General features: G+C 40.6%; 1 long non-coding RNA gene across 1 annotated transcript in view; it reads right to left on the reverse strand.

The window, feature by feature from the left end:
- The window catches only part of LOC148051059 (uncharacterized), a 535993-nt gene that overhangs the window by 237335 nt on the left and 272276 nt on the right, over positions 1 to 26382 (reverse strand). The window contains exons 6-8 of the long non-coding RNA XR_015700440.1: positions 23498 to 23584; positions 22250 to 22398; positions 212 to 342 (exon numbers count right to left, since the gene is read on the reverse strand). This is a non-coding gene — a long non-coding RNA (uncharacterized LOC148051059). The remainder of the gene's footprint in view (positions 1 to 211; positions 343 to 22249; positions 22399 to 23497; positions 23585 to 26382) is intronic.

The following is a 26382-nucleotide window of genomic DNA, read 5'->3' on the forward strand; positions in this document are numbered from 1 at the left end:
AGCGTTCAACATTACAAAACCCACTTAAAATTACTAAAAAGGAAAGAACACCATGATTTGTTAATAAAACCAATCTCTCTTAATGATTTTCCCACGCCTTTCCAGAGAGTCACAAAGAGTGCTAGACCTTGATAGGGAAGGATTCAAGGGAGTGAAAACTTCCTGGCTTTGGAAGGAACTAATGTTTTTGATGCTGTACAATCATTCTTACCTCTCTTTGCAACCTTTGGGGAGTCACAATCCATCCAGGAGAATCAATTATTGAACGTAACAGTAAGAGCCTTGTGCTACCATTCGTGTCATGTCACTGTCTTCTGTCGGAGAACACAAGCGGGTCTGAAACTAAAGCAGACACATAGTGTGAATGAACTGCAAAAAACCAGAATATTTCAAAATCTGGAAGACTGGTTAACACCAATGTCCTGCTCAGAGTATCACACACCACAGAAACTGGTCAAGGAAAGAATGTTTCTATATACAATACGTTCAGGCTCCCACTATCACTTAATCCCTCTTCCATCTATGCCAAATTCCAGCTGCAGTCCGTACTCGCCTCCAAAGAACCAGAGCTAATAGCAAAGTAACAGTCAAATCTGTTGGCTCCTTCGCCAGCGTTTCACAACAGACATCATATGATTAGGTGTTAAGTGGGACTATTTGCACTTTTGCTTATGGCACATATAATTATGTAATTCTGTATAATGCCAAAATGACTGTTTAAGTAGCAGCTGCACAAAACAGAGATACTGGTTGGACAGCACAGAAAATACAATCTTAAATAAAACCAGCACAGTAAAAAATATACACATACATATACATACAGATGTATTCGTGTACCTCCAGGACTATCTAATGTGGAAGACCTCATCAATGGTTCTTAAGCAGGACTCTGCCTCTCTTCTTGCCTATGAAAGTTTTGCCAGTGACAGGCCCAGAGTCCTTCCAATACAAACTGCGGTTTGACAGATCCTTAAAACATAACGGATGAAACCCTTGGAGCTCATGATCTCATCCATCAGCGGCTGCTGGTGTTTGTCACGGAGCAGGCTGGCACTAGATGGCTCTGTCAGTGTTTTAGGTGAGGTGGTGCAGCACATACTTGTGCACTGACTTTGCCAACGTTTTAAAGCTCTGTCTGCAAAGACGCTTATGGGCATCACAGTGAGAGAGACGGGCGTAGACAAACGGCATACAGCCACCCTCTGCACAGCTCCTCCTGGGGAATTAAATGAATAACTGTCCCTGCCATAAAAAATATGGAGGAAGGTACATTTAACTTACTTATTTTTCAGAGGACATGCGTCCTAATTTCATGGCACAATAACAGAGCTTCCATGAGCTTTGACTAACGTAATCACAAAGTATCAAGGTTAGTTAGAAATCCTGTTATATTTTAAAATAGATCCTTCTAACCATATGGGTAAGGTGGTGGCAGTGGTAGGAGCCTGCCACAGAGGTGCTTTGTAGAGGTCAAAAGGAGATCACCATTTGTTTAATTTAAATAAATCAATTTGTTAAACAAGGAGCTGCTGAGATTATACAGTTAGAAGGTGGAGAGCAAAGAAAGATAATTATTTTTGTTTGCATAAATCATTTTCTTATTACTTGGGGATCAGGGTGGTATTGTTTGGGTTCGAGAAAGAAGGGCAAAAGAAGACAAGTATATCAATTTGCTGATCAGGGTTACATGGGATTTTGCTGCTGGGGCTGGAGAAAGAAAAGAAGATCATTATTTTTATTTAAATAAATCAATTTGTTGTGATCAGGGATCACATGGGGTTGTGCCGTTTAAGAGGAAGGCATAGGAAATTCTCCTTTATGGATAGTTAGTTGTAGAACAAATGTTCAGGCACTACTCCATCAAATGGAGGAAGGACAAAAAAAAACCTTCAGGACCACAAAGCTAGATTTCTGTTTCTTTCTTTTGAAAGACCCTGTCTTTGGCATCTTGTATTGGTCTTCAGTTTGAGTTAAAACAATAGCTGTTACACTTTTAACACACTGAATAAGGATTATATCTATGCATGCATGTGTATGTGAATGTAAACCATGTATATAGATAATTAAATAGATAGATAGATAGATAGATAGATAGATAGATAGATAGCCAGACAGCAGCTAATGGGGCCTGATCCTGCAAAAGCCCTGGTACTTTGAGGCAGTGCCTGCTGCAACTAATGGAAAAAGTGTGGTTGCCTTCCCAGGACGTAGGATCGGTCCTCCAGTGGGGAATATTCATTGAAATCAATGGCCATTCTGTGCACATACACTTTAAGGGCCTGATATTTGTTGCTTCTTTTCTGAGGCAATTAATGAAGCTCTGTGTGTAATTTTAAAGGCCCTTCATGAACTAACTGGAAATGTACAGCACTGAACATCAGTGAACTCATATCCAAAACTAATAGCTTCAGTATCACTGCCAAAAATTGACTAAGCGCTCTTTGTGCCTGCAAATGGGGTTCTGTAGGCAGTATCCTTCTATCTGCCTTCAAGGGATAATCTCCTCTTACAAATAAAACAATTGTTTCATTTGCTCATTGCAATGGTTGAATGAGGCTGCAGAAATGAACCTCACTGGTTTTGAATGTTCCCAAGTCAATCGAGGGAGGATTTGGGGAGTGGGGTTGCTTTCAATTAACATGTGTTGCTGTTTGCAAAACTAGTTTAAAAAATGTATTTTCACAGGTTTGGATGTGACTCACGCAAACTAATAAGCAAACCATTCCTCTCGCTATACCCAATTAAAAAAATGGCTTAAATGTAGTGTAAAAGTCAAAAATCTGTATCTGTGGGATCAAGGTGTCCCATATATTACCTTGGAGTAAAAAGAAGGAATAGTCTAGTTAGCTCTTTAACACATGAAACAATATTTAAGTAATTACAGAAAATAGTGGGCCCCAACCATCCCTTGAATGCTTTCAGAGCCAATGGCGTAGTCCAGGGGATGAATTTGCATTTGTAACAAGAATGATAAATCTAACTAAACATCTTTATTTTTACAGTACGTTAAAGAAGCATTTTTATTTAGTGCAGTCATGTATCTCCACATTATTTTGAAGTATGCTTCTTTATTGCTTTTATGTCTTCAGAATTGCCTGAGGAAAGCATCCTTTCTCCCTGTGTTTCATTGTTGTTACCCTTGTAGAGTATAACATGCACAAACTTGATTATGATTAATTGAGGGCTCTGGCAAATTATGTTTTTATTCCTTTCCATCTAAGTCTTCCATCTGTTCAAGGAAAAAAAAGGAAATTTTACATTTATAAGGACACTTAGGGCTTTCTGGGTAAATCATCAGAACAACTTGTTCAGCAGTAATGGCTACAAGTGAAGAAAGTCTTCCTTCACTCTTGCACCATCAACACATTAATGCATCTCCGTCCTACAAGTCAGGCTGGGAGATGAGGGTAACTGGGCAAACTGCATTTGATCCAAAATCTTGCTGCAGAGCTGGAATTTCAAACTGAATCAAACCAGTTCGGAATATTGCTCAATTAGATCCTGGAACCAAAGAACCACTTCAAGCACTTAAGTACTAAGTCTGTAAATATAAACACCTGTGTCCTTCGGCATAATGCATGTAACATCAGGCATGCTATTTATAAGAGGCTCTGTTGAAGTTCTTACCCAAGGTGATGCAGCTGCATATACCAGCCCATTAAGCCTGGTGTACCACATCAGATAAGGCCCTTCCTTCAGGGTTTATGATTCAGGTATAAATGCTTGCCATCCCCTGGAAACTGGCAAATGAGGTTGCACTTGGCAGTCTGGGGTTTTCTTAATAGGATGAATGACAGAAGCGAGAAGTCATGTTTAACTTGTACGAATGCGAGGAGGAAAAGGCAGGGCTTTTTCATTTAAAGACAGCCTTGTTCTCCAGCCTTGTTAGTGCATAGCATAGAGTTGTGCCTTTGGCTGATGAGAAAGCAAAATTATTGAGGAATTTGCTCCTCTGAGACCACAGAGTTGAAATAACAAAATTCCAAACGATTTTAGCAACCAGAATGCAGATACAATCGGTCTTTAAAAGGCTGGTCTGGACAGCTGGTGGCATAGGGACACAGGCTGCGAATTTATGACAAGGTCAACATCAGTGGCATTTTCCTTGCTCAGCCAATAACATGAATTGAGTTGCTGGCCTTGGCCCAGGCCCCTGTGAATAACACTCCAAATGACTAACACCACACCGCTCTTCTCGAACCACCACTGAAGAACACAGGTTAACTCTGCACACCTTACACCGAAGTAAACTGGGGAGCACTGGTGTGATCTGTTATTGTAATTCAGCTGTAGAGGCGGTGACTCCAGCAGAAGAGATAATAATCATCACTAAAGACAAGCTTAAGCCTGGGTCTAATTGCCTGCAACAATGACATCTGATGACTAGCAGGGAAGTTACTGCAGTGTTCCTGCACACAGGTGGACAGAGATGAGGCTGACTAAGTGTCAAAAAACAAGGAGTCTGTGGTTCAACTGAATCAAACTAGATTTAGAGGTAGATACAGAAACTACACTTCCTCTGCCAAAGTTTGCAAAAGATCTTTGTCAAAGATGTACTGACAGCAATGCTGTAAAACCTCTCAGCAGCACGCTAGAGATTAAATTCTCTGGTAGCCTCACAGTAGATGAAGAAACCACTTTGTGTTACAGAGATGGTTTGTGTAGAAAAACCAATTCTGTGGAAAAGGCAATACGTATCAAGAGTCCTCCACGGCAGAGTGAACACAGTACAGAGCAACAGATGAATGCCACATGGCTGGTAATACAGCCACTGCCTGTACTATAGGGAAAAGCAGTCACTTCTTAGCAAGGAAGGGTGTTCTATTCATCAGGTCCAAAAGGGTTTTATTCCCAGTTGAGCCTCTCTAGATGTTGGTCAAGTCACTTCAGCATTCTGGTTTCCAGGCTCACAAAATGGAGAGGCTGCATTTACCCACCACTGCACAGGGATCTTAGTAAGAATGATCCACCAGAAACTAAACTTTTCCAGTGATACGTATGGCCTTTTCCTGCTGCAATGGCACAGTTGGGCTAGAAGTGAGGGGTGTCTGACGACTTCACCCCTCCAAGAAGCAATCCATACACCTCCAGGCCCAAATAGGACATCACACAGAAGACCTGGTGAGCAAAGCTACGGGAATCGGTGGTCAGAAACCTCTGGAAATGTTGTCCCAGCTTGCTCTGGGGACTACTACAACATAAGCGTCCTGCTGCAGCCCCCCTCCGCTCCCTTTGCTCACACATCATGTGTACACAAGGGCACAAGAGTTAATTCAGTCTTCTGTGGAAAGCTCTGCATGAAGCCTCTTTAACTGGGCTTTGTGCAAGTGTGTGAATCTCATCCTGATACCTTCAGGGTACTCGGGGAAATATTGGAATGGCAGCACAGCAGAAATGGAAAAGGCATTACCATTCATTGGCAGCAAATAATTTATTTGATATCCACCATCCTCTTTTTTTTTTTTTTCCTGCTGGCTGTGTTTGTGATTGTATGTGAAATTAATTTCTGAAGAGTTTAGCTAATAATTATTGGTGAGGAGATCCTGTCAGTCTCTCAAGGTAAACAAGAAACGGTACCGGCTGACACAGATTGTGTGTCACATGACTATCCTATTTTCCTGATTTAATAAATATTAATCTTTCTGCCTTTTAGGAGCATTGTGCAATACTTTTTTATCTTCTGATTTGACATGGGAAATGACTGGTATATGCCAAAACTACTCCTATTATATAAAAAGGCAAATTTTCCTTATTTCATTTCAAGACAAGACATTTTTCAAATTAAAATTCGTATGCACACAGATTATATCTTCTCTTACACAAATCTATGCAAGATGCTATTTAGGGTGTGCCTTTTTTCCTAACCACGAATTCTTCTAACATCAGATAAAAGAGATTTATCGTTATATTCCCATTTTATCTTCTGACTTTTGCCTAATGGGAAAGCGTAAAGGAGACAGGTGACCCCCCAAAAAACTGTAGAAAATGATCTTACATCAAGGCACCTGGCAGAAACTCAGATGATCTCTTGGGAGTTGCCAGCCTTGCCAAAAATCTTCCTCACTGCCTTCAGCAAAGTGCTTTCCTTCTTTGCGCCTCAGTTTCCTAGCTGTAAAGTAAAAGGGATAGGAAGGTGTAACAGTTCTTTCCCTTTTCTTTCTGTCTTATTCCTATTGCAAACTCTTCAAGGCAAGTCTGATTACGCATTTAGCAGATGGGGGCTCCAAACTCAGCTGGAGCCTTTAGGCATTACTATAGTATAAATAACAATAATGATGATGGAGTGCTAAAATAGACAGAACTTGTTCTTTGTTCTCCGTAACGTGAATCAAACTGTGGCTGGACTTATATTTAACACCACCAGCTAGTTTATTTATGAGAGGATTTATCAGAAGTGGTTGGGTTTAATTTCCTCTAATTCACACTGTATGAAAAACGGCAACTGCCTGATTTTAATCTATAACCTGATGATAGAGCTTCCCAGAAATAACAAAAATACCACATTCGAGGTATCCGAACAGTTACTGTAGGAGTGCAGCACAGGCTGATTACGCCTGCTGCCTCACACCTCCGCTCCATCCCCTCCCTGCCTCGTCTCTTCCAACAATATCTGCAAAGGCCAGAATCACCGGAGCAGTAGATAAATTATTAATGGTAATAAAAAGAATTTCAGGAGTTCAAGTGCCTTCCTTGGCATGTTGATTCACAGAAAGAGTTAATCTTTTGTTCTTAGACTGGCCTTTTTATTTTTTAACCAAGTGGATATGTGTTTGTTGAGCTGCCTTTTCTAAGGTGGAAGGAGGAGGGAGAGGTTGTGAAAAAACACTGTCATTTTCAAATGGAACAAATGCATGAAGTTAAATATAAATGTGCATTGACAAGCTCGCAGATTATTGCGGGGTGAAAAATAATATTATAAAAAAGATGGAATTCCTTTTCAAACCAATAGGAGAAAGATTCAAAAGCAGGGCAATCAATACCACCCTGTGATCAACAGGAAATGCTAAGAATAACTGTATATCATGTGTGGCTTCAAATTTACAACCAGGACATATAATCTCATTGTAAGAAGAGAGTCAAGTTCAAGAATTTAGCCTCTACAGTAAAGCTCTCATTTTAACTAAAGGAGCTGAGGTCGACGGCCTCTCAAATGAAACAGATAAGGCGACATAGGGTTCTTGTCAGAAACAAATGTTATGTCTCTCCCTACTGAAAAGCTTAAAGATATTATCAGCAAAAGCCTAGTTGGGCCTGAAATGGGTCCCAGAGAAGTAATATTAACCAGGCTCCTGGCAGATCATTTATTTATCTCAAGCTAAATTCAATAAAGAGAGCCATATATAAGTGAGGGAAAATAATGCAGCTGCTAGTAATTTATCATTGGATGGAAAGTCATTGTTATCCTTATCTCTCCAATGATGTTCTATTTCCAACTGGTAATGAATTATGGGGCTTGCCACATCTTTACTATGTGACAGGTCAACTCTACCTCATGGGTACTGTACTGTATTTATGCAATCGATAGAGAGTTTGCTGAGAAAATATTGGCAACCATTTTGTGAGAGTGACCTAGAGCTGTATGGCCTTATGATCGCTGGTGGTGGTCAGTGGCTATAACAGCGTTTCTATACTCCTTTAAAACAAAGATTTCTCTGAATGCTTGAAAAGTATTTTTCACTTTGCTCTTTATAAAGCCAAGCATGTGAAGCGAACCACTGGATTGTTAATTATAAAGCATTCTGCTCATTTAAGCTGGCTCAGCCACCAAAGGGATCTTTTCTGTTCTTTTGTTGCACTTATTAGAGGGATTTATTAACTCAAACTTCAGTACAGACTTATCCAAAATTATTTGTGCCTGTGGTGTTTGGGGCATAGCAGAGGCACGAAGAGCAGAAGTTTGGCCAGGCTGCTGCTGAGATGTAAGGACAGGCTAACAAGCAGTGCTGGGTGCCCCACAGAGCTCCCAAATTCCACGCAGAGTTTTAAGGTGGAAGCCATGCAACTCAACACTGTGTTCACCTTCCTCAAATCAACTGTGAGGGACCCTCCCAGCATGGCCCCGGCAAGAGAAGCAGTGAAAAACCGCGCTATGTGATGGATGGCTTCAGGAGGAAGAGCCCTGCTACAGGGACGCTCGGCAAGGGTCAGGTTTCTGGAGCAGCCCTTCTCTGGTGCTGCTCTCCCATCCCCGAACCAATTACCTCCATGTTTTCTCTCTTCCCCACTTCTCCCCGTTGGGTTTGGCTTTCATTATTCACAAGAAGGGCTCATGTGGCCTGAAAAGTTTGGGTTTATACTAAAAAACCAGAAATGCACTTTTTAAATTTTATATGGATTGGGGAGGGGGGGGAATATATATCACAAATGACTAAAAGATTTGGATTTTGACAAACACCTCTTGAAAAAGAACAAAGAAAATTTCCAAACACATTATAATTTTTCATAAAAAAAGAAAGATTTTAGAATAAGCAGCCTTTTGTCATTAAAAGTCACTACAGAAAAAAAAAAACCAAAACCAACACAACCACATTTTGGTCCAGACCTCATTTCTAGATTAGGCCACTTGATCTTCATGCCATTTAGTTCACTACCTCCCCTTGAGCCTTCTTCTCCACTGAGGAACAAGAAACTACCCATTTGTGGCCATGGATCATTTCAAGAACTGAACAATCCAGAAAATCCCGTGTCTGGGGTTTTGTTTGTTTGTTTGTTAGGTAGAAAGTTAGAAAAACACATCTCCCTCAAGGCAGAGTAGGGACATATTTTGAAAAACAAAGGGAATGAGACTTTCACTGAAGAGAAGCAGCAGCCATGTCGATGGTAAAAGTTACTGATTGTAATAACACATGGACTTTTAGCCATGCAAGTGGATGCCCAGATGAGTGAGGCCACCGAAGCTGAACCCACAGACCTTTCTAACAGAGCACAATAGGACAGGATCATAGCCGTGTGACATCCAAATGAGGAAAAGAGAGGAAAAGCAAAGCTGTCTTTTCCCATTATTGTGGGAAAAGGAAATTTGGACATGCTGGCCAGCTACAGTTCAGTTGAATAATGTATTAGGTGACCTAAATGATATTAACTAAGGTGGCTAAGATTAACTCGGATGAAAAACAAACGCGGATAGCTCTACCCATTGTTAAACAACGAGTGCGCTTCCTGGTCACAGAGACGTACTGTGCCTTCTGGCATGCATGCATGTGTTAATATGCCTGTTTGGCTCTGTATGTTTAGGAAAGTCTTAGTAATGGAAAAACAAGGGTGTTGTAGGTGAAGGCTGAAGTCCTTTGGCAGAGGAGCGTGTGCAAGAGCTTGACCAGAGCCTGTTGGATTGTACTTCGGCCGAGCCTGTGATAGCAGTCTGTCAACTCCACGAACATTAACACTCATTCACAAAGATTCAGAAAGTCAATGAGAGCATTACCATATCCTGGAGTAAATAACGTCGTTTTCCCATGTACTGACTGAGATATAAATTCCATATGGTTTGGCTATACCAGAAGGGGTCTTGCCCAGATCACATTAACATATGAAAGCTCTGATACTTTCATAATCAGTTAGCTCAAGGGGTCATCTAGCTGATGCCAGGAAGATCTTGCCTTTCTTTTAATAGTTGAGAAAGTATGATGGATTTTTACAATTTAAACAAGTAATGTAAATAGCAAAAAATAAAAAATCTAGGTGTCATAACTCATATAAACCAAGATAATCCAGAGAAATATACCCCTTGAAATCAACTATTGACTTCTGAGTCTATCATAACCAGCAAGGAGTCTGCTACTTGTCAGATACTCTTCCTCATGTAGTGTCAAACACACTGTCAAAACTGTGTATAGCTTCTAGCTCCCAGGCCTTCTACTTATGCACCAATCACTCAATTCACTTTTTAATTTCCATTGTTTGCAGTCCTATCCCAAAAATTTTAAAAGAAAAAAACCAACAAACCCTAAAATATTGACTTAAAACTACTTAGGTTTACAGAGGTACAGTCTGGTAAGAATGATGTATGTGTTTAATAATATGTTCCCTGGCTAATAAAATACTAGATTATTTTTGGACTACAGAATTTAAATGGAAGGAAGTTTAACCATTAGGAACCTGTTTACTATTACCAAGAGAATAGCCAGTTGGCAGGTCAATAGCTATCAGCAGAAAGAAAGAACCACAGCAGCCACCTGTGCTTAAGGCTTGTCCCTGTTAGGAAAAAAATAAATGAAAGGCCAAAACCTGAGAAGCAAAGCTAGATCATACTGGGGTTTTTTTCCACTTAAAATTAAAAAATAGAGGACACTGATCTGGGACTACTGATTTCAGAGTTTAGTGCAAATGATAGCCAGCTCTTCCAGGCTGTTTAAGACAAAACGGGCAGCAAATATCTGCATCAAACTTTTTCTCTAGGTAAACACTTGAACCTGAAGCGTGTTGAAATATCTCGGACAGGTTCTTCGTGGCATGAGGATTAGCTGCGAAAGGAAGTGTGCACGCAGGGATGTTTCCCCTTCCTGTGCGAATAGTCCCACCATTGAGCCAGTTGGAGAGTGGCCATTTAGAGTTGAAAAGGCCAGTAGACACCTGTGTCAAGTGCATCCTTCCTTTACCAGATGGAAATAATTGGAGCCTTGAGAAAGTTCTCACTTATTGTCATTCGAATGGGTCAGAGAGGATCCCACCTGCAGAAGAGCTGCACTGTGTATCTCACAGACCAACACACACCGGGTAGAATCACAGTCCCGGTCGTGTCAATGGGACTTTTGCTGTGGAACTTGAGGATCAAGCTATCTATTCCCAGCAGTGAATGTTTTCAGAGGCAATGACATCTTGCTCCTACGTAACCTAAGACATATATCAATCCTGAAATTAAATGCAAAGGGGAGGGGTTTTTCCCTCTGATTTCTTATTTCCCCATGAAGACTATTTTTCTCACCTTTACCAGTCAGCTATGGTTAATATGCTTTTCTGTCCTAGAGATTTCTTTGCATACATGTGTATGTATGTACTATATTGACACTTACATGTCATTAAAAACTAATTAGCATCATGTGGCGATTCAGATATTCTCTAATATAAGCACAGAGAACAACTGTATTAGTAAATGACAACATTTTTAAGGCGAGTGCCCTACATAACATGTAAAATGTTCCTTATTAAAGATACAGAAACGTTGTAGTCCCAATATCGGCTAAATATTGAAATATTGGATGTTCAGGGGATGGATAAACCTACAAAGCACGTATTTTTTTTTTCTTTTATTTCTTGCCAATGAAACACCAAGACACCTGAATTCAGTTCAAGTTCGGGTAGTCCAGAGACGTTCCATTTCTCAGAACGAAAGAAATTTTCATTTAGCAAAAACTGGACTAAAAAAGCAGAGGAGCGGCTTAAAATTCCCAACGAAATCGTTACAATTGATCCAGTCAAAAATGGGGCTGATAATTTTTTTCAGAACATTTCCTGTAATCACAAATTTTCTATGATTTGATACAGGGGAAATTTAGGAAACCACTTACTAATTGGCTTCCATTTTAAGGGCTCTGTGTGTCGTACAGATGCAGTAGCAGCACCTGCAGAAGAACACTCTTGTGCTCCTGACCTGGTGAGGGTTCCTACAGGTTTGTTGAAGTCAAATGGCACTGGGCCAGTTTTATACCAGTTATCTCATTTACAAGTTCACAGTGGCTTAACAGCTGCTACAGATATTAATGGCTAATCAATTGCTATTGATGCAATTATTCTTCTCATCCACAAGCAAAGTCTTAAATAAATGGGCAAATATTAACTTAGGCTCCAGCTGATAAGGTTTTCTTCACCATGCTTGTTAGTATAGGCTTCCCTTCTGAACTTTGATAAGACATTTACATAGTTTAAAAAAAAAAAAAAATTAAGGAGAATGATTGCTGCTATGGGCAACCTTTATTTCATTACCACAGGACCTTAACCTGGACTTGTCCAATGTTGCATAACTTTTTGGTACCCTGGCCCCTGTTCGTACACCTGAGAAATGACTAGTAGTGAGAGCGTAGGCTCGCTCTTACGGCTCAGAGCCAGCATGCCACCCAAGGAGCCCTCCAACACGCCCTGCGACCAAAGGAAACGCTTCCACAACGGTCCAAGTTAACAAGGAAAGCAAAAGCAGCTTGCTGCTTGCCAAAACACTATTGCCAAAGGGGTCGGCAAAGGTTGAGACCACTGCTCTCCAGCTCGTGCCATGTGTTCTCATAACGAGCAAACAAGCACACGGCGAGGCACGAAATCTGAATATTGGGACCCCATTTACCAACATAGAAATGAGTGCCATGGTCCCAACAAACTTTCAGAAGGACAAGCTCACAGGGGTTTGACTGGATAACAAGGCTACAGGCCTAATTAGGCAGAGGCTGACCACAGCACAACCAACATAGATGAAGACACTTTTTCAGCACAAGATACACATTTTTTTCTTTGAAAGCAAATTGTCAACTTTTAGTTCTGTGGCAGCTTGCTAAACAGCATAAATTTTTTTCAACTTCACTATTTCCCAGAATCAAGCCTCCAAGTATATAAATAAAGAAACATTTTCACTGCCAGAAAAATTACGTTTTCGTGTAACATATAGGAACTTCACTGCAAATATTTTAAAAAAAAAGCTCCAGCTCTCAGGGTGTCTTGTTTTAATGTGGTATTTCATTGAAATTCTGAAAATACCTGTGCACTGATTTGTAAAAAATAAATGCAATTCTTAGTCTCATCTGAGGTAATGGGGGTTGTGGAGGGAGACACCATTATATTTTGCTTCCTCTTCCTGTACAGCCTAAATTTGGTAAGTCAGATAACTGATCTGCAACAAGCCAGGATGGGTGGTAAACTACCGAGGGCAAACTCCCTGCCACTTGAAATTTTAAATCAAGGTTGAATGTATTTCTAAACTACGTGCCCTAGCTCTACCACAAGCTCAATGCAGGAATCACTAAGTAAAATCCTCTGGCTTATGGGAGTCAGCCAAGATGATTATAATGGTTCCTGCTGGCCTGAAAAATCAGTAATATAGGTGAAACAGAAACTATGGTTGAAATTCATCCACGTGCAAAGCCCTGTGATAAAACTTTGAATAGAATTTCAGCCAAAGTGCTTAGAAAGTCTTTGGCCACTCTGCATCCAGTGAGATTTTTAGGGAAAGCCCCCTAAACTACACATGGAGAAGAACAGCTATGTCAAGCCTTATTAAGGTTTTGTTTTGCATACTGTGAGAGGAAATAAAAAGCATTGCCTTCTGCCCCAGGGTTGCCGCTGGAAGAGAAAGACCAGCTGGGACCTCTTGTGGAATGCAAAGGAAGCTTAACATTTATCTGCTTGTGCTCTCATTGGTATTTGTTGAAGGAGCACTTAAAATGTGCATCTCCAAGAAAAAAAAACCTCTAAGGAAGCTCTTTTGACCTATCAGCAAGTTTCAGAGGGGCTGGAGTCCGCGGTGGCTTTGCTACGTATCCTCCGGGCTCACAGAATAGCCAGTGTCTAGTGAATAATACTAAGGCGCCGGTGTCGGAGGACACACGCCTCGCAGCATGATACGTGAGAAACTCTGGTCTGTGAGCCCAGTAACTTCTCCATTTCAATAATGCCTACTGTAGAATAAAATTTATCAAGGGAAACGCTGACTCCACGACTCACTAACATAAATCATCTGTTGAAGGGCAAAACACATGAAATTGCCTTGAGATTTGGAGCAGTGTGGGAAACACGGGATTTCAGCATACCGCCTTTGGCCAAGGCTTATTACTGCCTCCTGAAACGGGCAGGTGCCCACCGCTCCTCCTGCACGGATACACAACCCAGGCAAGTGGGCAGAAACTGGCCGCAAATACATTCACACAAACAGTACGTGGCTATTAGTAAACACACAGGTTCCACCATAAAGGGATTATATGACTCTTGCCTGGCGTCTGCAATGCGCATTATGTTACCAAACAAAGGAAATTATGCAAAGATAGCCCCAAAGGCAGAATAACCATGATCCGCTCCTACTTGTGAATACTAGGCAAATACTTACTAGCCACAATTAATTACCTGCCTCTGCTCGTTTTGTTAAATGATCAAAGTAATACATCCACTGGTTGCACATGAATGTGACTATTTGTACAAAATCTCATTTATACAGTAGCGGTGCAGGGCTAGATCCTGCAGTATTTGTCATTATTCACATGCAAGTTGCCTTATTGAGGGAATTGCTTCTAATTACTTAGCATCAGGACCGCAGGACGTAGCCTGACTTCTGCAATATTAAGGTGATAAGGATATATAGCAGAGCAAGGGTAGAATCAATTGTTCTTAGATTTCTTCTCTTCCTCATCGGCCCACCTGACACACATGAAATATTTGTGAAATCAATTTCAGAATGACTAGACGAGGTACTGGAAGTACCACAGCCAGTTCATCACTTGGGTCTTCCAGGAACACTTCAGGAATTCAGATGGAAGCATATTACTTCCTTTCCCACAGGATAACTGCCGTGAATACAATAACCCTTGTTCTAAGAGATACTGCCGTGCACGCTGCCTCACACACTCTATCAAATGAACATCATTCGCCCCCTTTCAGCAACAGCTGTGCAAAGGACCATTATAGAAGCTTAAACTTTCTTTCCTCATTTCTTCAGCCCTGTGCAGTATTTCGTATCAGCTCTGAATCACACTGAGGTCCTTCAAAATCAGTTTTTGTGGCTCCGTTACCCGCATGCAGTTGTATTTACCCTGCAAAGCATATGTGGTCAGTTCACAATGCAACCAGAACCGTGGATCTCATTCCTGAGTTTGGCTGTCTAAAATGAGAACTGTATCATCAGCCCACCTGCAGCAGAAAACACAGAGCAACAAGCATACTAGCAGGGCTTGGTTCTCGGGCCACTGAAGTCCTTATGTAGTTTTCTCCTGCCCAGAGTAGGTTTTGGAGGCAGACTGCTCGTTTTCCATCTCGGGCAATTCAGTCCCTGTTTGCTCACAATAAGGCAGAAGAAGTTTCACAGGCCTTAGCAAATCCGGCCCATGGTTTTGCTCTCCTTATGAGAGCTTTGCATATGGTCTCCTGGCACAGAAAAAGGAAAACTTTGCAATGAAGGTATGGAATTAGGTTCGCTAAGAATTTTGACAAAAGCGCATACGAAAGGAGCTCTACTTAGTGTCAGTGCAGACCCTTTAAAATGCATACATGAATATTTATGCAGTTTCCCTTTCTTTCAGGAATTGTTTGTTGCTCTATTTGATCGTAGTACTTCTCCAGCTCCTAATATTTTTGGATAATGTTCTTGCTTTCATTTGTAATCATTCTTTATTCGGTGTGGAAGATGGATTTTTCCAATTTTGTGCTATTATATACCTTAGCATGGAAAGGATTAGATGATTTTTTTTTTCCCTTTTAGTTCTTATTTAACTGCTTGTGAGCTTCAGGGATTTATATCCCAGTAGGTCTAATTCCAGGATTATAGGTGTCTAGATATCCAGTAAATCATTTAGCAGCATATAGGTTTAAGGCAACTCCAAATAACCCCTCCAGTTAGCTCTCCAGCTAAAAACTGAAGTTAGCTAGAAGCACTAGATTTGAGTAAGAGTTATAAAGTAATGCAGAATCACTAATTTAGAGTCTGATTCTACTCCCTTCAAAGGTACTGATAAAATTTATACCCACTTCAGTGGGAACATGGCAAGGCCTTCAAATCCTCTTGCTTTAGACACTTTCCCTCTTCCTAGCCAAATACTAATCAAAGTCTCCTCCTCCTCTGATTTAAGGTTCAGCTCTCATTCCCATTCGCATTTTTGTTTAGATAAACACTGTCAGGTTGAGTTGACCCAAAATTTAGATTTATTAAAAATGAAATCAAATGAGCAACAGAAAGCTTTCTGTATTTGTTTTTCTAAATTCCAGTGAAAGCAGCTTCTCGGCTTGGACTTCAATTTTCCTTGGCATCGTCTACAGCGTGAACATTGCAGCGCTGTGCTCGTACATGAAAACAAATAGGGGACAGACAAAAGTGAAATTGAGTTATAGGTTCTCCTTGTTTGGGCTTAGTGAAAAGTAAGCATGTGGTATTAAAGATCAAAAGCAAATCTGGTTTCTTAGGGTCTATCATTCAGAATAATCAAAAGCAATACTAATAGCAAAGATAAGGATATCAGTGCTTTTAACTGTGCCTTTTAATTTGCTCGTGCCCCTTTAAACATGGCACAGCGAGTGAGAAAGGCTTTGCCCTGGCAAAGCAGTTAGTACAACCACGGACCTGAGCCAGTTCTCACCAGGTGTGTCTGAGGGTTTGTCATGCTGTGTTTAGGTAAGGCATTGTTTCACCAGCGCTAGCACCAGGAACGCTGGAGAGGCACAGGTGTTTCAAGGTCAGGTTTCTGGTCTGGTTTGAGATGCATGAGGATGTTACATCCATCATTTGATACACTCGTAGCACTGGCTGATTCTCTCCTCCCTGTGCAAGAAGGTGCTTTTGTACCCAACAGTTTTCTTGCAGTAGAGAGGATTATGGAGCAAGTGACACAAACCGCAGCACAGAGGCCACTTACCGCACACAGGGAAAGAACCTCGTTGCTCTAAGAGGGCCTGGAGGAAACCAGGACTGCATCTGGGGTGTGGTAAGGTGATAAAACTGAGCACCCCTCCCGCCCTTAAGGGTAAGTGCTTGTTTCGACTCTCTTTATATTGGGTGTGTCAGAGGTGTGGGCCTAGAGGATCTGCCATAGCCAGAATTAACATGTGTTCTTCTTCTGTAGAACAGGTATAAAAAGGCCTTTCCAGACAGAGGCTTTTTGCCTGTGTGAGTGTCAACACAGAGTTCATTTCAGGCAAGTTCTGTGGTGAAGAGAAAGGTAAGGTGAGGTGAGGAGCCCTTCCCATCAAACCAAACTTGAAGGAAGGCCAGGACTGCAGGGCTGGATTAGGACTGGGCACATCCCAGCACATAGGGTGGTGAGTAAGATGCATCACCTCAAGAAGGCATTGAGTCTCAGAAATGTACCTTCCATTTGCAGCTCCCTTCCTCGTAGGGGATGGGAAGGTGGGATTATTCATTAGTTTTCAATGCACCACCTACCATCCTATGCACTGGCTCAGGCAATTAGGCCAGTGAATAAGACGAGCAGACAATCACGGTTCTCCCTGCCTCCATGTCCATCCTGCAAGGAGTGGGCAACCAAGCAGGTAGACTTGTTTACTCCTGCATGCCTGGATCCACGGTCCAGATAGCCAACAAAGGGGACAACAGAGCCTTCAGTTCATTTATCTTTATCTCCTGCGCAAGAGAAATGAAGTCACCACGTAGCCTTCCTTTACCGAACACTCAATCTTCTCTGCAAACCATTCCCTACCTATGGCCACAGTGCGTTCAGCTCAATCCTTTTAAAGGGACTTGAGAAAGCGGATTTATAAATGAATGAACAGTGAATATGGAGAAATAACACATTCCATTGGTGCCATGTCATCCTGGTCCATCATTCATAAAATTTCATGTGTATCTAGACCCTGTCAACAGATCTGCCTCAACGAGCATGCAGGATCAGCAGTCTGTAGTCCCAGAAACAGACAACATCTAAATCCACCACCAATCCAGTAACATCTCTGCCTAAATATGATAGATAAGGATTTCAGGAAGGCATGTCAAAGATAAAAGGAAAGCTACCCCTTGCTCTTGTTTAATTTCCCTTCCAATTTCCTAAAAGGCCTGTTGCGGGAATGACTGTCACCAGAAAGATACAGGGCCCAATTTACAGCCGTTGCACAGAACTGCAATAAGCAGTTGCAGTCTATAATTTTCAAGTAACACCACATTTATGAAAACTGCAACAATCCCTTTTGCCGTGATTTGTGGACTCTGATGGCAGAAAAACCAACCTCTCTCTCATGCAACAGAAAGCAAGAAGAGAGAAAGATGAAGAGAAACAAACTGGCTGCTGCCTCAGCATGTAGTCTGCAAAATAAATAAAAAACAGTCTTAAAAAGTGTTAATAAAATATCCGCTAAGAGTAGAAGGGGAGATTAGAGCTGACAAGTTGGCCATAGGGCCTTCTTCAGGCTCTTCCAGTTAGAACTGAGACAAGATGACAAGTTGAGAAATTGAACTATGTTGACATGGCCTGCATTTTCACAGATTTCCTGCTCGCTTTTTTATATTAAAAAAATTCTGCAAAATAAAAAGGACAGAATTCAAACAAAGGCCTGTAACACTGTGCAGTTCTCCTAAGCATCCTGTACCAAGCTTTGGAACAAATGCAAGAGTAACTGAAAGACCCATAACAGACAATGTGTTAGCTTTACTGAGTAAACACCTCTAATTTTTTTCACCAAGGATTCTATTGAGTAGAAAGACTTCAGCATGAGTTGGATGAGGTCCCAGACCATCCTGCAATTTTTAGGGAGAGCAGTGTTACTACTACAAGAGCAAACCAGAAAATATAGTGGTTAGAGCTTATTATCTTTTGGTGTTTTTTCAAAATCCTATCAAAATCAGCAGAAAAGCTTTCATTAGGTCTAATCCCTTTCTGAAAAACAGTTAAATTCTTTCTGAATTGGGATTAAAATCATGGCATTTGAGAAACATTCATGAAGAAACCAGGGATGCTTTTATAAACGCCTGAAACAGCAAGCAAGCATTTACTCCCCTTACACCTCCGAAGAGTCAAACCCAGAGTTCCACATTATCACCATTTCACTCACTCTGTGCTTCAGGCAACCTTAATGTTTTAAATCTGAAGCGTCTCCTCTTTTTCCCTCCAAAAGCAACTCCATTATTAGATAAATTATAACTATGCCTCTCGTTTTGCTGTCTGGGAGTTTCTTTCCCAATCCAACATTTGGGAACCGGGAGTTTTTCTCTAAATTGCTCAGACTAAGCAAAGGTAACATGAGAGATTGTCCAATTACATCATCATCATCATTATTATTATTGTCATGATCTTTTCTTTGGCATTTTAGTTATTACCTAACCGAGATGTATAGTGCTGCACAGCACGTAGTTTGCTTTCACATTTCAAATGAGCATAGCTGTGCAGAGATTAGAGGTCCAACAAAGAGTTTATCATAAGTGCATCTAGTATTGTTTCTAATCAGTGAACTGCACAACACCGTACAACTGAGCTGAAGGCTGGCAGGTTACAGAAGTATTCCTCATGCAGTGAGCTCAGTAACAAGGATGTTTCATGAGAATGAGTTTTTATTAGCTTCAGTCATACTTTCAGTTGCATGGCTGTTTTGATGTTCACTCCACCTTCTTTGAGAGGGCAGTAGAAAATGCAAATCTTAATCCCTTCTGAGCACAGAGGACTTGAAAAGCACTAGAACAAATTTGTCTTCACCATATTAGATATGGGTGTAATGAGAGCTGCAATCCTAAACCTCATCAGAAGAACTTAAGTCATTGGTCCTGCTGGGGAAACCATGCCTGAAAGGGATGACATTTTGGCGAGTGCCTTCTCAAAGACCTTTTTGTTAAGGTTGTGTCAGAAAGTGCACTTACCTGTGGTGGAGCTGGCCTTTAAAAACTGAGAGTGCTTTGGGCTTTTGAGAGATCGTAAGAGAGCCTGATTTGGTGCCAGTTAGGCTCCTGCCTTGAGTTTCAAGGTCTGGGAAGGCCCTGATCACAGACCATTCACTAGTACTTTAGGCCAGTTTCTGCTTAATGAAGTCTAGACAGATGGTAAATGATTGTCCAAAGGCTGCCACTTACATACAGTGAACACCTTCTTTGTGCTAGAACATCAGAGATGCAAAGGGGCAGGCCAGCAACAAGCTCTGGCAGCACAGCGATGGTGAGGGACCAGGCAGACCAGGACAGTAAGAGCTCTCTCACTCACTGGCTTCACAGTTGTTTTCTTACCCAAACAACCAAGGCTTCCTCAGACTATCGGGTGGGACACTTAATGAAAGAAGTTATGTAAGGGCAGAAAGTTTGATTCACCAAGCCGCCACACTGGCAACACGTTTACACAACTTCTCCACCCAAAATCAAGAGGTTTAACCTGTAGGGATAATTGCACCCCTTTGGCAAGGGCGGTGGAGAACACTTAAAAAGGCAATCAAAGCAGAGAAAAAGGGAAAGCAACATCATTTGGGATAATTGGAGCAAAGAGGTAATACAATCTTGGTGTCACAGGGGAGATTGGCCAATGCAATATGCATTTATTCTTATCTCAGAATTGTATTTATCGAAGTAAACCATGCTTAAGTTAAAAGGAAGCCCATAAATCTTCTCTTATTGTCATCTTGCAACTCACAGCAGCTGCTAATTATATTATAGATCTTCCAGAAGTATGTATAGTAATTACGAGTTTCAGCTACATTATTAGACTTGCAAATAGAGTTTGCTTTTTGCAAGCTTGTCAGGAGCAAACGGTCAGACCAAAAAGGGGGTAAATCAGCACAGATGCAGGAAATCAAGTGGGAATCCCCAATTGTACAGGACCTACTCTGATTTGCACTGGATGAAGCCATCACCTTTAAGACGTACACAGGTTTCCTTACCGAATGCTTTCATTTTGGTGCGCTCACCCAAGTTACAAGTTACATCAGGCTTTCCTGAGTGGCCAACTCATGGCAATTATCAGGGTCTGACTTGGGCCCAAACTCAATATATTGGAATCAGTGACAGCTCTTTTTAGATCTTAAAATCTTTCAGAAAGAAAAATTGATGTTATTGTCCTTAAAGTAGGAGGAAGTTCAAGGCCTCTGGAGTCTTTGAGAAACCCTTGATACTACATCCACCTGCGGATGATTGGAAGCACCACTTTTTGTCACTTACATGAAAAGGCAAAAAGGAAATTTAGTTAACTAACCAGGGTGTGGTTATACTACCCACTTTCTCCATATACCATAGCTGAAGATAAAAAGCACTACCAGGCAAAAATCTTAAGTATTATTTATATATGCATACATACATGAGAAGAACCACTTGTATTACTAATTTGTTCTATTTGTTTGGGTTTCATATCAACTGAGCACTGACTGGAATTCTTAAACCAATAGGAATTACATGGGCAAAAGACTGAAAGGTTGGCATGCAAGGTAGAATTTTCAAAAGCATTACATGACTTCTGAGCTGAACTTCCAATATGAAAAGTTATTTTTTTGATAAAGCACTCTTAAGTCCAACATATTCTTCCATAGAAAATACAGAAGTAGTAATATATATCTATTCAGAATTAAACTTTCTTCCACATTACAAACCCATATAGAATCATTATTCAATCTCTGTTTCCTCAAAAGGGTGGCAGTGACCAAATTAATAGACTAGACAAATGGTTAATATTGTTTGTTAGGCCAGCTGGGGCATTTAAATATCATGATCTCTTCCCACCTTAAGCACAGCTTATTCTGTGAAGCCACAATAAGATGATACAAGTATGTGCTTTCTCTGTGAATTACAAATTACAAAACATTTTGATACCTTTACTGGAAAGGTTTAATGTGAGTCCAAAGCCGTATTATTAATGAGAATAAGCCATACAGTCATTTAAACAAAGACATCTTCACATTGCTTTGCGGCTCCAGTGTCTACTCCTGCAAAGTACTGAATTTTCTCCATTCTTATTGAGGAGAAGAGTTGAAATAAAAGTGGAAAACATTCTTCTGTGCCCAGCTGGATGGGCAATGTTTAATGTCTAACATCCTCCTTGGGAAAAGAATCTAAAGAAGAGTTTCGAGATTAATATCCAATTTCCAGACTCTTACACTACTCGGCAATCACTCAAATCTAACAGTGAACCAAGGGAAAGATTAAAAAGCCAAAGGCCACAAACCTGTTTAAACTAGCATAGCGGGTTCAAAGTTTCCTCTGAGATCTCGAGCTATAGTTTCCAGATATCACTGAAGTAAAAAATCTAGGCAGTCCCACAGATAAGCTCCTATTTACTCTAGATGAACCGAAGAACTATAACGAATCACACTTTGGACCTTGTTCTTAGCCATAATTAATACCTGATTATTTTGGTTACTCACTGAAAAGTGACTTCAGTGTAACCTTTTGGAAGTGTTTAGAAGCAAAATGAGCTGCAAAAAAGAGTTGCTGATGCTGATGGGGAGAAGGATGGTGGGAAAATACTTATGCCTCCTTGCCAAAGTGAAAGTGCATTGAAGTGTCTGCAGTCATTGATATTCCTGCTCTTGCTGAAAACTTAGTGGGAATCCCACTGACTTTGGAGATTTCAGGAGAGAGTGCTCGCAAACAAAAGTGTATGTGTGAAAGAAAGCAGAGAGAAGAAAGAAGTAACAATGCAGAGTCCTTACTTACCTGTGCTTGGCATCTACAATCCCCTGGTTGTTACACTGTCTTGACATAGGACTGGTTTTAGTTCTGTTGCTGGATGTGATCCAGATCCTTATGTTCTGACTTTCACCAATGGGAATGCCAACAGGAATCCTTTCTTTCTTTCCAGCCATCTTGCAGGAAAAAATATGATACATTTTGAGGAAGGCAAACCATTTAACTGTTCTCCTTTAAATAAAGCATAGTAGACGTCCATTTTACCATTCTAAAACTTCAGGACACTGAGCCTAATGAAGGTAGAAGAATATAATCAGTATTTATTTTGCTCCCATAGTACACAGTTACTTAAATGACTGCTCATCCAAAATAGCAGGTGCTGAACACAGGTAGAGCAAAGAGTCTAAACATACAAGGAGAACTAGCAGAAGAGGAGATGGAATACAGGCTAAGTCAAATGCAGCATTTAAAAAAGTTTCATTCTCCAATGGCAAAATATAGACCAACTTTTTCCTTTTCTTAGAGAAGACAAAAAGCTTTTTCTCAGTCTGCAAAATATTTGTCTATTATCTGATGTCCTCAGTTGATTAACTGCTGAAATCCTACTCTGCATGTTTACCAAGATCTAGGTTTTGACACCTCGTGTCAAACTACTTTTCTCTAGCCTGCAATCCCTTTCCTATAAAAGAGAACTAAACTAACCTTGTTGATAGTTAGGGAAACCCAAAAGCTTTCAATAAGTATGAAATCATCTTATATCTCAAGATGAGTATCTGTCCTTTGCAGTAAGATTCACAGGATCTCATCTCTTGGCAGCTGATAAACAGTTGTCACAGCTGGGCAGGATCAAGTTCTGAAACGTGTGTTCAGCTTCAATACATTGACTCCCAGGTCATCAAGAAACCGGTTCAAAACAGGAAACATCTCTAACCCCATGGATTATAAAGTTTCCATATAACTATAACAAGTGCTTCAGTAAATTCCATTATAAGGAACCTCCACCAATAGCTAGAGCTGTAAGCTCTTAAAAACAGGGCGGGTGTCACTTGATTCTTGGAATCAAGGACATGTCTTAAATCAATATAAGTGAACTGGAGGGAAGAAAGACTGGTACATTGTCCATTATTTTAGTCAGGTCTCATCTTTTTTATAGAAATTTAATATCAAGTCAGTTTTTATACTGTTGGGTCCCACTGCACCATCTTGGAAGAAACAGCTGGTATCAGTTCAACAGGTTGGTACGTCGTTGTGTATTGTCAGAGGATTGTCACTGACCTGTCCTCCCTGGTCTGGCCGAGCTGTGCAGGTAAACAGCCACTGCCTTTCCCTGCGAGTGGCTCTTGCTGGCAGCTACTCCCCATGCTGGAAAACAAATTGCAGACCATTATCAGCTCTTCTGGTAATTGCTGCAGGATGGAAACTGAGAGTGCAATAAATCACAACATCATTATACTAAGGCCCAAAGAGTCTGGCATATTTTTGCTTAAGATGGTTAATACAGAAGTGGTATAGACTACAATGGTAGGTAAAAATATCCTGTATTGACTAGTTTGCATGTACTTGTTTGTATTATTCACAACACATTTTAAATTAATAAAAATAACCTTGTCTTTAGCTACAACAGTAACATTCTGCTTTTTAATTCTGTGGGAAGAAAATCCCTCAGTCTTTAAATACGTGAGCCTTGAACTCTGCACAAGGCATTACATCTATTACGGAGGTACCACACATAATGACTGTGGGCTAAAGGTTGATCTATTTTCATTGTTTGTATTCTGTCTTTAAGGCAAATGTCTAGGGACCAACGATATCTCAGTATTTACGTGGACATCACATAGTTTCTAGTAAAGTTTTTCATCCCCAGACAAAAATAAGTTACCTGGGTCTAAGTAAAGTTCTCCAAAGTCCAATATAATACATGAACTTCAAAACTCAGATGTTAAAAGAAAGAAGCTGCGAAACCAGGCACTTTCAAACAATCATTAGGTCATGCGAACAGAAGTTTGATGGGATTTCCCTTGGGATGTTCCAAGAACATGTACAATCCCAGGCGCTGAGCCAACAGGATCCAGGCATGTCAGTGAGGTGCAAGGTAGGGAGGAGTCAGCAGTCATGTTCAAAAATACACATTTAATGTTCAGCCAAGGAGCAACATTAACAGCACTTGTGGATTTGCCAAGTGCCCAGAGAAAACTGCAAGGATGGAGTGGAGGGAAAGGAAATAAATAAAATTGGAGAGGGAAAATTATATATAATAGAATTTTGCTTCTCCCTCCAGTTCCAGACCAGCTTATCAAAGCCAAAAGGTAATTCCACTCATTGCAGTATCTTCCATCTTGTTCAGATTTCATCCATGAATAAGCAACTGGATTTCTACCAGACAACTGGAAACCTACCAAAAGCACAACCCTCTGACACACTAGCAAAGCTGGAATTAGATAAAACATTCATGAGAAAGACCCACAGATTTAGTGGATGTGACTTTCATAAACGCTGGTGTTCAGAAAGAGCAGCTTTATAGAAAACATTTGCCCCTGGTTTACAGTCTCCACTGAAATGAGTTTAAACTACCTCAGTATCAAATGTATTTTCTTTTTTTTTTGTTTTTTGATGATGGCAGTGTTATTATTTTCATCCAGTTAAAAAAATAAAAGGCTCTGCAGGGCTTGTACTAAACAGGTTAGGATTATTATAATCAAATTTTGATTGAAATACTATTAATGATCTGTCCTGGGAATATAAAGTATGATTTTTAGGTTGATAGCATCTTTGTGATGGAAAGCACATTTTTTTTTAATTGGATTCTAGGAGAAAGTACTGTAAAGCTTGCTCAGTTTATGTTTTAATCCAGACTGCCCTGTGCGCATGTACGTGGTTGCAAATATTTAATTATGTTCATGACTACGTTCGACACACTTCACAGGGAAAAAGTAGAGGACAGAGGAGAAGACAAGGCAATTCGCCTTTTTTCAACCGAGATCATGAAAGTGCTACTAGATGCTACCGTGACCGACAGTAAACTTGAGACAGAGGCCACAGGATCATCAGTGCCAGACACACCTCCTGGGGCCATTGGCCAGCGTGAGCTAGGCTGTTCCCTCCGTGCACTTCAGCTGGGAGTACTTTTTCTGACCCTTGTACAGCAAGACATCTCAGCTAGAGGAAGAAGTATTAGGCATTTTCTTTCCTGTTAATATTCACTACTTCGTGCACTGAAACAACTGGTACCAGCAACATGCTATGAGCAGCACTGTGTACGCTGGTAGTTGCTCTGGCACTGGAAACAATAGGCTCGCTTATCTAAAAGGTAGGGCAAAACCCTGTTACGAAGCGAGCCCTATTTAATTGAGAGCCGACAGCTATTTACATCACCAAGGATTTAGCTGCAGTGTAACTGCTCTTATGACAAGCCGTGTAGCTTTGAATGTTGGACAGTTTACTTCCAAATCTTTTACGCTTTGACAGTCTCCCTAAACATTCAGCAAATAAATTGTGGAAGTTCCCAAACGGCATTTTCAAAAATGACAGTTTTACTGCTACCATCTTTACACCAGCTACTCCAGGGTGACTATTATTTTTGGAGTTGTTGTGGCTTTTGATTATTTAAGAAAAAAAACGAGGCTGCTGCTAGTACTCCTAACCCAATAAGCACTGCCTCGTACACAGACAGTGAAAAACCACTTACATTATGGAATTGTCAGTAATGGTGGCTCTTACACTACCATCTATCTATGTAAATGCAACTTCTGCTGCTGGTGAGACCTAAGATAATATATTCAAATGCAGACTACTTGCTACCACTTCCACATTATTTCAGTGTTATCATATTGCTCAAATTAAATGAAAGTCAAAGCAGAACAATATGTCGTGTCCAGTCTGAATTTCTAGTATCAGAGAAAATATTGCAGAAATGCACAATTCACAGAAGTTCTCTTTCTACAAAACATTTTGCTGATTGCAATTATATCAACAAAACCAAAATTCTTATTTACAAGAGTGGATACTAGCAGGGGAAACGCTAAAACAGCTTTGCTAATTCCAAGTGTCAGATATTCCGGTTTGCAAAACACCTGCATGGATTTCCGAGTGTCTCCCCGCAGCGTTACCCTCTCTTATGATGACCATTCTCACCACTAATGTTATTGCTGAAAAACAACTTA

This window comes from Nipponia nippon, unplaced genomic scaffold, assembly GCF_047370975.1.
Source record: "Nipponia nippon isolate SJK-2023a ecotype South Korea unplaced genomic scaffold, ASM4737097v1 scaffold_7, whole genome shotgun sequence".
NCBI classification, from domain to species: Eukaryota; Metazoa; Chordata; class Aves; order Pelecaniformes; family Threskiornithidae; genus Nipponia; species Nipponia nippon.